Source organism: Branchiostoma lanceolatum, chromosome 2 (genome assembly GCF_035083965.1).
Source record: "Branchiostoma lanceolatum isolate klBraLanc5 chromosome 2, klBraLanc5.hap2, whole genome shotgun sequence".
Classification (NCBI taxonomy): domain Eukaryota; kingdom Metazoa; phylum Chordata; class Leptocardii; order Amphioxiformes; family Branchiostomatidae; genus Branchiostoma; species Branchiostoma lanceolatum.
In genome coordinates, this window is record NC_089723.1 from 12,719,590 (window position 1) to 12,732,153 (window position 12,564).

At 43.1% G+C, this 12,564-nt stretch overlaps 1 long non-coding RNA gene across 9 annotated transcripts; it reads right to left on the reverse strand.

The window, feature by feature from the left end:
• Positions 1-2,900: 2,900 nt before the first annotated feature.
• Positions 2,901-10,296, reverse strand: LOC136427509 (uncharacterized). 9 transcript variants are annotated; one of them, XR_010754444.1, is made up of 12 exons: positions 10,057-10,296; positions 9,551-9,721; positions 7,315-9,405; positions 6,850-6,987; positions 6,532-6,650; positions 6,181-6,327; positions 5,863-5,981; positions 5,493-5,634; positions 5,164-5,284; positions 4,811-4,952; positions 4,499-4,617; positions 2,901-4,178 (listed from the first exon to the last, which is right to left on the reverse strand). It is a non-coding gene; the product is annotated as an uncharacterized lncRNA (long non-coding RNA). The 9 variants fall into 9 exon arrangements; XR_010754447.1 differs by having other exon boundaries at positions 9,594-9,721; positions 10,057-10,295; XR_010754445.1 differs by having other exon boundaries at positions 9,588-9,721; positions 10,057-10,295.
• Positions 10,297-12,564: the final 2,268 nt, after the last annotated feature.

Sequence of the window (12,564 nt, forward strand, 5' to 3'; positions counted from 1 at the left end):
AAGAATGGTGAAAAATCGGTACAAATGCGTTGTACAATTATTGTGTATGTAAGCTGTAATAAGATTGCTCCTCGTCACCAACTTAGAGGAAGACACAGTGCAGCCCTCATATCAAACTTCTCGAAAGGATATAGTCTGTAATCTCTGTGCCATTACTATCAAATTCAATAACAGGGTCAAGGGAAGTAACTAATGTCATGCGGTTTGAGTAGACCATTGTCTAAGTGTCTGTATGTTGAAGACAGAATGACAAGACAGGTGATTTCTAAGGCACGGCAATTCAGTCAGACAGTCAGGACAGCAATAGCGGAGGGAACTTCAGCTGAGACGAAATGAGCAGAGCCAGCATTATGTAGTGCCCACTTAACGGGACACCTTTTCTCTGCCGTCTTGATGTGCTATACAAACCCGAATCTAAATTTAGAATTTAATGATTTTAATGTTGACATCAGTGTTAGTTAATGTTTTATTGAATACAGGGACAAAAAACTTGTTGGAATAACGTGTTTTATCGCTTCAATACTTCTTACATGCTTTATGATATTCAAGTTTGAAAATGTGGATGTCTTGTTTTTTTGCCCGCCTTTTTTTTCGCCCGCGCGCACTAAATTTGGAGTCTGCAGAGGATGTCATCCGTAAAATTTACTTGCTGTGGCCTTAGCTCTTGTGTGATAGATTGTATCCGTAACGCTTAGTTCCATACAGACCCTGTGCTGTAAACCTAGACCTGATACATTAGCGACCCCCGCTCAGATGATACATTTTTGCACGGCATAACATCATGGCCATGCGTTTATCACGTGAACGCCACCTGCTGCGGAAATTCACAACACAAAAATTGCTTTCTTCCATGGCGTCGGGCACGAGGATAGCCTGAGTACCAACAACCGTAGTGACCGCTGGCTCAAAAGAATTCGCTTGCTAACCACGGTTAGCAAGCGAATTCTTTTGAGCCAGCGGTCACTACGGAGGTTGGTACTCAGGCTAGCACGAGGAGGGACAAACATAGTGAATTTACTGTCATATTCTGTAGACTACAGTTACTGTGCATTTTTTCCGGTCTATGTTCTTCAAACATAGCGCTAGAAGGGAAAATACTGAGGTGGACGATAAAGGGCAAGCCTAGCACAATTCTACACCATATACCCCAGTATAAATACCACTAGTATCTATCTAGGTACACAGTATCCTCAACCTGTTATCCTAGACCTGTATATGCTAGTGTTGAGTATTGTATGGATCAACTAGAGTTCCACGACTTCATTCCTTCGCCAAATGATTTTATCCTTCATGACTGATGATTATGAAAATAAGATCATTTGCATAAATCATATTAGTTTATCATGATCATCATCTCTGCCCAAATGAGTTTTTCAAATTATGATAACGTTAGTCTTATCTCAACAAAGAAGGCTATTCCAACATTTTATAATCAATTATGCCAATTTAGTCCTCATTGCCATAATTTATATTCAGTGATGTTCACATTCACATAACTTCCAAACCCCACAAGTTTGAAATTGCCGTCATTTATCAGTTAAGAATTATAGTAGTCATCATTAAATACGCAATTTAGGTCCTCATTTGCTTATCATTTATCTATCAACATTTCCCTCTTCCTCAGTTATAAACGTCTTATCATGGAACGCAGCGGGTTTATGAAGTTCCATAATTAATTATGCAAACCTGATAGTCTGATTTGCATAATTATCATTTGATTATATAGCAACCTTCACATAAGCTATCTACATACAAATCATGATTCATAAACCCAATCTTTAGCTAAAGTATTTTATGATTAATTATGCAAATGACTCAAGCTATCTACACACCAAAAATTATTACCATCTGTCAATCCCTTCTTGAGTTATTTCCTTTCAAATTCTTAAAGAAAACCTGCTCCAGCAGTTCTAGAGGACATAAACCTACTCTACTTAATTTCCTTACAAAGAGCTATCTACCACTCAAGAATGACGACCATAGCATGTACAGAACACGAGATATCAAAACAGGAAGCTCCACCGCAGTACCTTAGAAAGTCACTAGGGGGCCAAAATCTAATTACTAGTACTAAGTATTTAGAGATCTCATCAATTCCTATCCACATATCAAAAATGCCTGGTAGAGTTATTCTATGTTTTACCTCTACGTCGCGATTTGATACTGCGTGCTGCTACTTTCATCTCGTGGTAGGGAGTAAGAGACCAACCATTAACTGGGAAGGGAGGGACCATCAATTTCAGGTTAGAGTGTGATGAAGGAGAAACAATGAAATAAAAACTGCACTGGGAGGGGATAGGCCATCTCTTTCATATGGGGTTGAGGTGTTGAAAGGGAGGGACAATCCATTTTACAAGGGGCTAAATGGTCTTGGAAGGTAGGGACAATTTTATACGGGTCTGGGAATAGAGGGACAATCCATTTCACATGGGATGAGGGCCTAAGGGTGAGAGGGACCATCCATTTCACACATCATAAAGTTAAAGGTCTATAATGGGAGGGACCATCCATTGAACATGGTCATGGGTCTGAGAAGGGATGGACCATTAATGTCACATTGAGTTAACGGGCTGTGTGAGAGGGCCAATAATTGTACATGGATTAAGGATCTGGGAGGGGACGGAGCATCCATTTTACACGGGGGTCGAGGTTCTGGGAAAGTAAAGGGACTATCCATTTCACACGAGGCACGCGTCTCGGAAGTAAGGGGACCATCCATTTTACATAGACCACAGAGGCTCGAAGAGAGGGACCATACATTCATGGTCAGCTTGGATGGAGAGGGAAATCCGTTTCACACCAGATGTGGGGAGAAGGAACATCCATTCATGCCAGTTTGAGGTTGGGAGGGAGAAAGCATCCGTTTTCTTTCAAGATCAAATGTGAAACAAACTATAAACCAGGTTAAAACTGTTTATTTGATAGCAATTGTTGACCGAACAGAGTAATGCAAAGTGTACATTGTGCTACAAAAAGGAACAAATTGCACTACGCGTGAAACAATTGCAATTACGAGAACTTCATTTACAGACTGCTAGGGGCATGACAGGAAGTTAACTTGATTTGTGATTGTCATTTCAGTTCTAGGTTCAACCTAGAAATGTACAATCCCCTCTGTCTACCTGAAGCCTCATCAGCCGAGAAAATCATGATCTCTTGACGGATGGCAAGGTGTTGAGTCCATTTTGATGACACCCTGAGTTATGTTGCTGATGAGGGGTCGAGACATCTCGAGAGCAACGACTACTTCTGCACACAGCGCTCCAGCCTGTTTCTGCGATATACAAACCCAATGCATGCCTAACTCGGTTCCTGTGGTTATGTCGATGGCCGGGATTACATTCGAAGAAACAGCAAAATTCAGTGTTCCAGAGATCAGGGATTTCCCTGGTTCTGTTAGCCCACAACTACTCAGTCTCTCAAACCACCTGCCTTCCTTCCTGACCCTGTGTCATATCTTGGTTCGGGACTCCAAGATACGACACAAGGCAAATTATGTCCTGGTCTAGGTCCCCGGCAACCACCAACCAGTCTACATAAACAGAAAGGACAACAGATGGTAGAAGAACCCAAGCAGTCATAAGCCAACAGAACCAGGAAAGTCCCCGTTCTCTGAATCATTGAACTTCACCGCCACCCCGAATACAATCTCGGCCATAAACACAGTCACAGAGACTGAACCAACCACACACAGGGCATGCACATCACAGAAACGGGCTGAAGTCCTGCGTGAAAAAGTAGCCACCACTCACAAAACGCCCTCACCCCCTACCAGCAACGGCACTCAGGGTATCAACAAAACACACATCAAACACCCTATCATCAACCAAGAGATTGCGATCATCCCTGCCGACAACGCCTCAGGTACACAAAGGGAATCGTACGTTCAGTTAACGCTATGAATGCAACATCACAAATCATTAACTTCCCATCATGCCAATGACAATTGAGTCCCAGCAAAATTCTGCAATGAAGCAAACACTTAGCAAATCCAGGTCCTCTGGCAGGGCGTACACACGAGCACTGGTCTTTCTGGGCGTCACAGGGAAGATGGCGTACTTGGCTTTGACAGCCGCTCACCCAGAAGTCCCATGGCCATGAACATCGGTGTAGTTGACATGGGGTTCAAGGCATCAATAAGATCCTGGAGGCTGCAGAGTCATGTCAGCTTCTTGTAACTGCAAGAAAGTTAAAAACAATCAATTAGGATAAGGCAGACTATCGTCTTTTTGTTTTGAACATTTGAACAAGGCAGAAGGATGCATTATGTCTGTCAGGAGTGGAAATGGTGACAAATCAGGAAGAAGTTTAATAGAATAATAGTACAATAGTGCCTGCTACACAAATATGTTAAACTGTTGGTTCACTAACTGATCTCAACTGGAAAAAGTGGATGATACTGGCAAAGATATTATCAAAATCACTGTGACAATGGCCTGAACTTGTCAAAAATAGCTATCTGTGTCAGGCTGGAGTAAGTTTCACTGGAACTACTCACCAGTGTTAATCCAACAGTCTCCTTGTCTTGTGAATTCCTCCAGTCCCTTCAGTTTCAGCAGCAGGTCCACTGGTATGTGCACGTTTCAGCTGCCTCACACCTAAACTGTTCATCCAGTCCTAAGTTGGAAAAAAAAAATACATTTGATTATAAGTCAGGACGTTTTCAAGCACACATCTCGATTACCGGAAAATGTTCGTGGTTCATAAGTAGAGTTCATAAGTAGAGAGTACTGAGCTGCGAAACCAAAGACAATTGAATATCCTGAAGGTTACAAGGATGTTCAATTCTTGACCGTTCTGTATGTCTCACCTTAAGAAAAGAACAGCAGCTATTGTAGATAAGCCGGTAGATTCGCTTGGCTTTGTGATGTACTGGATGTTGCCACATAGCATCTTCAGTGACGGTGGCACTTGGCACCTCCCGTACCCCGGAGTAGCACGTCCAGAGATTTCTACGATATCAGCAGAAAAAAGACTTGCATCAGCTGACAAAGTCCAACCATGATATTTACATCCTACATTCAATTCACAATCAGACAAGCAACTAAAAGACAGACTTTTCCAGTAAGCATTGTTCAGGTTCAGAAATTAAAACAGTCTCGTAAACTTAATTAAACAAAGGAATAAATCATTGTTGGTGTAAGTTTAACTTGAACTACTCACCGGTGCTAATCCAGCAGTCTCCTTGCTTATTCCTCCAATCCCTTCAGTTTAGAAGTCTGCAGCAGGGCCAGGGTATGTGCACGTATCAACTGCCTCAGTCACCTAAACTGTTCATCCAGTACTACTAGTCCTACTTTGGAAAAGAAAAATACAATCCATTTGATTATAAGTCAGGGCGTTTTCAAGCACACATCTCGTTTACTGGGAAAATGTGCGTGGTTCATAAGTAGAGTTCATAATTAGAGAGTAAAGCGCTGCGAAACGAAAGACAATCAAATATCCTGAAGGTTACAAGGATGTTCAATTCTTGACCGTTCTGTCTGTCTCACCTTAAGAAAAGAACAGCAGCTATTGTAGATAAGCCGGTAGATTCGCTTGGCTTTGTGATGTACTGGATGTTGCCACATAGCATCTTCAGTGACGGTGGCACTTGGCACCTCCCGTACCCCGGAGTAGCACGTCCAGAGATTTCTGCGATATCAGCAGAAAAAAGACTTGCATCAGCTGACAAAGTCCAACCATGATATTTACATCATACATTCAATTCACAATCAGACAAGCAACTAAAAGACAAAGACTTTTCCAGTAAGCATTGTTCAGGTTCAGGAATTAAAACAGTCTCGTAAACTTAAACAAGTCTCGTAAACTTAAACAAAGGAATAAATCATCGTTGGTGTAAGTTTAACTTGAACTACTCACCGGTGCTAATCCAGCAGTCTCCTTGCTTATTCCTCCAATCCCTTCAGTTTAGAATTCTGCCGCAGGGCCAGGGTATGTGCACATATCAACTGCCTCACACCTAAACTGTTCATCCTGTCCTACGTTGGAAAAGGAAAATACAATCCATTTGATTATAAGTCAGGACGTTTTCAAGCACACATCTCGTTCATTGGGAAAATGTGCGTGGTTCATAAGTAGAGTTCATAATTAGAGAGTCAAGCGCTGCGAAACGAAAGACAATCAAATATCCTGAAGGTTACAAGGATGTTCAATTCTTGACCGTTCTGTCTGTCTCACCTTAAGAAAAGAACAGCAGCTATTGTAGATAAGCCGGTAGATTCGCTTGACTTTGTGATGTACTGGATGTTGCCACATAGCATCTTCAATGACTGTGGCACTTGGCACCTCCCGTACCCAACCCCGGAGTAGCACGTCCAGAGATTTCTGCGACATCAGCAGAAAAAAGACATGCATCAGCTGATAAAGTCCAACCATGATATTTACATCCTACATTCAATTCACAATTAGACAAGCAACTAAAATACACTTTTTCCAGTAAGCATTGTTCAGGTATGGAAATTAAAAGTCTCGTAAACTTAAACAAAGGAATAAATCATTGTTGGTGTAAGTTTAACTTGAACTACTCACCGGTGCTAATCCAGCAGTCTCCTTGCTTATTCCTCCAATCCCTTCAGTTTAGAATTCTGCAGCAGGACCAGGGTATGTGCACGTATCAACTGCCTCACACCTAAACTGTTCATCCAGTCCTACTTTGGAAAAGGAAAATACAATCCATTTGATTATAAGTCAGGACGTTTTCAAGCACACATATCGTTTACTGGGAAAATGTGCGTGGTTCATAAGTAGAGTTCATAATTAGAGAGTAAAGTGCTGCAAAACGAAAGACAATTAGATATCCTGAAGGTTACCAGGATGTTCAATTCTTGACCGTTCTGTCTGTCTCACCTTAAGAAAAGAACAGCAGCTATTGTAGATAAGCCGGTAGATTCGCTTGGCTTTGTGATGTACTGGATGTTGCCACATAGTGACGGTGGCACTTGGCACCTCCCGTACCCAGCCCCGGAGTAGCACGTCCAGACATTTCTGCGACATCAGCAGAAAAAAAGACTTGCATCAGCTGACATAGTCCAACCATGATATTTACATCCTACATTCAATTCACAATCAGACAAGCAACTAAAAGACAAAGACTTTTCCAGTAAGCATTGTTCAGGTTCAGAAATTAAAACAGTCTCGTAAACTTAAACCTGCCAACACAAAGGAATAAATCATCACCCCGCAAACCCAATGACAAGCTGCTGAAAAAAAGCTGGATAAAGAGGCTAATTAAACTGCAAAAAAACTCCTACCTAACCGAAGTTACTAATAACAAAACCATGTCCCTGACTGCTCGTAAGCAGCCAGTCTTACCTTCAGAACAAACACACGTCCGCATGTCCTCGCAGATGGTCTCGGTGACATCTTGGTACTGCTCCAGGAGTTGTCTTCTTCAGGTTCGTCGCGAAGCCCCGGTTGTGATGACGCTTGATAACTGGTGATGTGGGGAGAGGGAACATCCATTTAGTGCCAGTTTGGGACCCAATAACTAATCCTAACTAAGCAGAAAATGCTTACTATGCTAAAATGTTGGTAATAAATGTTGATATTGTCAGCACATGGTAGAGCGGTAGTTGCTTGAAACCTTTTAGGACTAATCAAGTCTTTAAGAAAGTTATTTTGCAGCTTAAGGCTAAGTCATCTGTCAGATAGTTGTTAATGTGTTAGTGTGTTTGTGTTGTGTTATTGCGTGCCATAGGACTGTAGGTTTTGAACCACGCACACCGGGAAGGGCCCCTAACATAAGTGCGGTGGGTTCTTTAACGTGCTCGAGGTGTGGCTCTCCTCAAACACGGGGCCTCCATTTAACGTCCTATCCGAGGGACGTCCCTAACCGAAGCTAGGTACTCATTTACACCTGGGTGAAGTGAGGAAAGTCGTGTTAAGTACCTTTCCCAAGGACACAACGTCAAAGGGACAGATCAGGGAACCCCGAATTCGAACTCAGTACCTCTGGGTTCTGGGGCCAAACACCCTGCCACTGCGCCACCCCGACGCCACGTTTGTGTGTGTGCATGTGAGTGTTAGTTTGTGTGTATGTATGTGCGTTCCAACGTCAGCTTAAGCCTTAATATAAGTAGCCGAAATTTCAATAGGACTTTATAGAAAGCTACAAACTCAGCCCTCTATACCATAAATGGGCAATATCAACATCTACTAAATATAAAAAAATGCAAAAAGATGAGACGAAAATAAAAGAATTTCATCTACAGATTGCTGGGGGCATGACAGGAAGTTAACTTGATTTGTTATTGTCATTTCAGTTCTAGGTTCAACCTAGAAATGTACCATCCCCTACTGTCTACCTGAAGCCTCATCAGCCGAGAGAATCATGATCTCTTGATGGATGGCAAGGTGTTGAGTCCATTTTGATGACACCCTGAGTTTTGTTGCTGGTGAGCGGTCAAGACATCTCGAGAGCAACGACTACTTCTGCACACAGCGCTCCAGCCTGTTTCTGTGGTAAACAGACCCGAATATATGACTAATTCAATCTCTGTGGCTATGTCGATGGCCGGGATTACATTCGAAGAAACCGCAACGTTCAATGTTCCAGAGATCAGGGATTTCCCTAGTTCTGTTAGCTCATAACTACCCAGGCTCTCCAACCACCTGCCTTCCTTTCTGGCCCTGTGTCATTGTCTTAGGTCGGGACTCCAAGATATGACACAAGGCAAATTATGTCGTGGTCTAGGTCCCCGACAACCACCGACCACTACATAAACAGAAAGGACAACAGATAGTAGAAAAACCCAAGCAGTCATAAACTAACAAAACCAGGAAAGTCCCCGTTCTCTGAAACAATGAACTTCACAGCCACCCCGAATACAATCTCAGCCACCGACCCAGTCACAGAAACCAAACAGCCACACACCGAGCCTATACACCACAGAAACGGGCTGAAGCCCTGTGTGAAAATGTAGCCACCACTCACAAAATGCCCCGACCCCTTCCAGCAATATCACTCGGGATGTCAACAAAACACACGTCAAGCACCCTACCATCAACCAAGAGATTGTGATCATCCCTGCCGACAACGCCTCAGGTACACAGAGGGAACCGTACGTTCAGTTAACACTATAAATGGAACATCACAAATCATGAACTTCCTACCACGCCAATGACATTAGTCAGTCCCAGCCCAATTCTATGAAAACATTTTGCACATCAAACTTATTCCCGTGATAATTAATCATGAAAAACTTAACAATGCCATGTCCTCTTGCAGGGCGTACACACGAGCACCGGTCTTCCTGGTCGTCACCGTAGAGATGGCGCACTCGTCGGACAACCTCTCACCCAGGATAGTCCCACCATGAACATCGGTGTAGCTGATCCGGGCTTGATGGCATCAATGCGGTCCTGGAAGCTGCTGAGAGATGTCAGCTTCCCTTTCTTTTGCAACTGCAAGAAAGTGAAATAATCAATTAGGATGATGCAGAGTAACATAAGCAAGCTAAGTTGAAGCAAGCAAGCAGAGTAACATCTTTTTGAGCTGCGAAACAAAAGACGATTGAATATCCTTAAGTTAGCGAGTTCAATTCTCGACCTTGCTGTCCGTCTCAACTTTAACAAAAGAACACAACCGTTACGGTTCTCGTGGATAAGCAGGTAAATTCGCTTGGCGCATCCTTGGCTTCGTGATGTACTGGATGTTGTCACATGGCGCCTTTAGTGATGGTGGCGTCCCGGAGTAGCCCGTCTAGACATGTCTGAGACACTGGCGGAAGAAACAGACATGCATAAGCTGACAAAAAACAACAAGACTTTACTAGCATTAAAGCATTGTTCATATCCAGAAATTGAAACTGTCGGTAAACGTTTAACTTGCCAGCACAAAGGACTAAATCACAAGACATATTTCTCTGCGACATTGCATATTAACGGAATAATCAGACATGCATAAGCTGACCATAATTTTCAAATCCTAACCGTTACATTCAATTCACAATCAGACAACCAAGTAAACGAACAAGACTTCTCTAGCGTTAAAGCATGCTTCACAATCAGAAATCAAAACAGCCTGTAACTTGTTAACACAAAGGAATAAATCACCTTTACGAACAAACACCGCATGTTCTCGAAGATGGTCTCGGGGACACGTCTTGGATCACAGGCCCTGGAAGCCTTCTTTTCGGGCTTGTCGCGAAGCTCCCGTTGCGGTCAGACGCTTGATAACCGGTGACGCTGAATACCAGCTCGTTGCCGTGTTCAGCATGTCGACTCACGGCGCTGACGGCAGCAGAAGCCTAAGGTCTTCCCTCGGTGATAGCTAGTCCCAGAAGTGACGCTATGACCTCCCGCTTGGCCACCTGAAGGCCCTCTGCACACTGCACACGGCACGCGGAAAAATACTGCTCTGTGATTCGTCAAAGTAGAGAATTCCGGGTTGCCATTGGTAACAAGAGTGCACATTTTCCCTATTGGCTGATGAGAATCCTGGAGTCTGTCACTCATTGGTTATCTACACTGATGAAATTAATTAAAGCAACGCGACCAACACGCACAAGCCGTCTGATAGCGATTCAGAACGGTAGTGCAGCTAGCAATAGCCGTCTAAAAAGGATACAATGTTCCCATCACTGAAGGAGCAGTATGTGACTAAGCGCTATCGCGAACTCAAAATCACCGAGAACACTCCATTTTCTCCTTACCGTGAAATGAAATCATCACAAACTTTTGGGGGCCTTAAAAGTTCCCATTTGTTTATATTATGTTTTATCCCATGTCCAATTCCTGTTTTCAACAAAAAAATGTGAAGATTTATACGTCTTTCTAATTGACATCATGGTGGAAAAACACATGGTAGATCCACGGAGCTGTCAAATTAGAGCCACCTAAACGCTGGCCCTGGCGGCTTCCCCTCCCTACTGCCCGTACTGGGACACGGAGCGTGACAGCCCCAACTAGGATAGTGGGCCCTGTGACATTGATATTATCAACAGTTCTCACTTCATATGTCTTGAAGCGCCATTGTGAAAAGCACAGCCCACATGGTAACGTACACCCCAGCATGTGGGCAGTGTCCTTGTATATAGGTGTCCTCGTATATAGGTCGCCATCCAAAAAAATAGCAAATTTAAAGGGAATTTCAACTTTTTCTCATTAATCGTGTAAAGAAGGACCTGATTTGAATCTTAAAATGTTAATCATCCCTGATCGTTTCTACTTGCCCAAAACAATTAAGATTCACCAAGCCCTGCTTAGGTTATCCTCCAAAATTTAGATAGCAAATGCCCACTGTAGTACCGTAGAAACCCCTCAGAAGACCAATCTTCGACCTTGACTTTCGTTTCCCCAACCCCCAACGACCTATTAAAGTTCATCACGATCCATTTAATTTCTCTCGAGCTTAATGTTCCACCAACAAACTGACAAACACGAAAGGTCCACTGCTGCACCCAAGGACCCCCCCCCCCAGAAGACCCATCTTCGAACTTGACCTTTGTCTCTCCAACAGAAACTTACCTACCAAAAATGACAAACATCCGTCCATGGCATCAAGAGTTTTACCGCCAACACCATCACTCCACAAATCTCGACCAAAAATATACCCTTCTGCCTACGACGAAGGCAATAAACGCATGGCTCACAGATAGTAATCGGACTGCAGCTGGTTTGGCTCTGAGTTCATATATCGCTAAGATAGGAGCTAGGATACCAAACACCACAAACCCTATTCATTACAAATGCGGGAATTAGTTGTCACAAGCTCGATTTCCTCAGGACTGTTACTCTTCAAGCAGAGGTTGGTAGGTGTGACCTTTTTATCATGTGCCCCGTTGTGGGGGGAAGATAAAAAGGTCACAATCTTCCCCACCAACCTCTGCTTGGATAGTAAGGACTGTATCGTCACTTCAGAGCTTGGCACAGTTGAAGTCGGACACCCTGGACTCATCTCTGCAACACACCAACAGCCATATCTAGCAACAGACTTGGTATAAACTTGGTCTCCGTGCTGTGTTCAGCTTTTTACTTCTTGTTACGCCAGGTTGAGTTGATTATATGGAATCCCAAAAATGATGTGAGCGTGCGAATTGAAAGAAAAATTTGGCCAAAAAAAGTTGCCTTCATTATGAAATCTGAGTGATCGGGAAACGGTTGAACAAATGACGAAACATTATAAGAGCTTGGTATACCGAAAAATAGACTCTTCATTTTTGTTAACGTTCTTTCACATCTTATTCTTTGACTTTGGAATTGACGTTGGCATTCTACGACATAAGTATCCGTTTCCGATCTTTTTTTTGCAGTTTTCAGCATATATGATCTCATTTTGCGTCTGCCTTGTATGTATGGTCAGAATTTTGTTTTGGAAACGGACGAAAATTGATGCGTGCGCGGATGTAATCAAATCAACATGACCTTATAGTTCGAAGCTAGGGAGAGCCATCATAGTCACGTAATTCGTAGCGAAGCGACCAAATTTTGCGTTTTCACCTTCCTTGACTTTAGCGTAATACGTATTGGGGGTTCTTCTGAATTCAGCTTAGTGTTGTCGGGACCCCCCATGCAGACCCTCCTAAAGGGTTATAACCGTGAGATGATGGCAAGCTTTGCTCT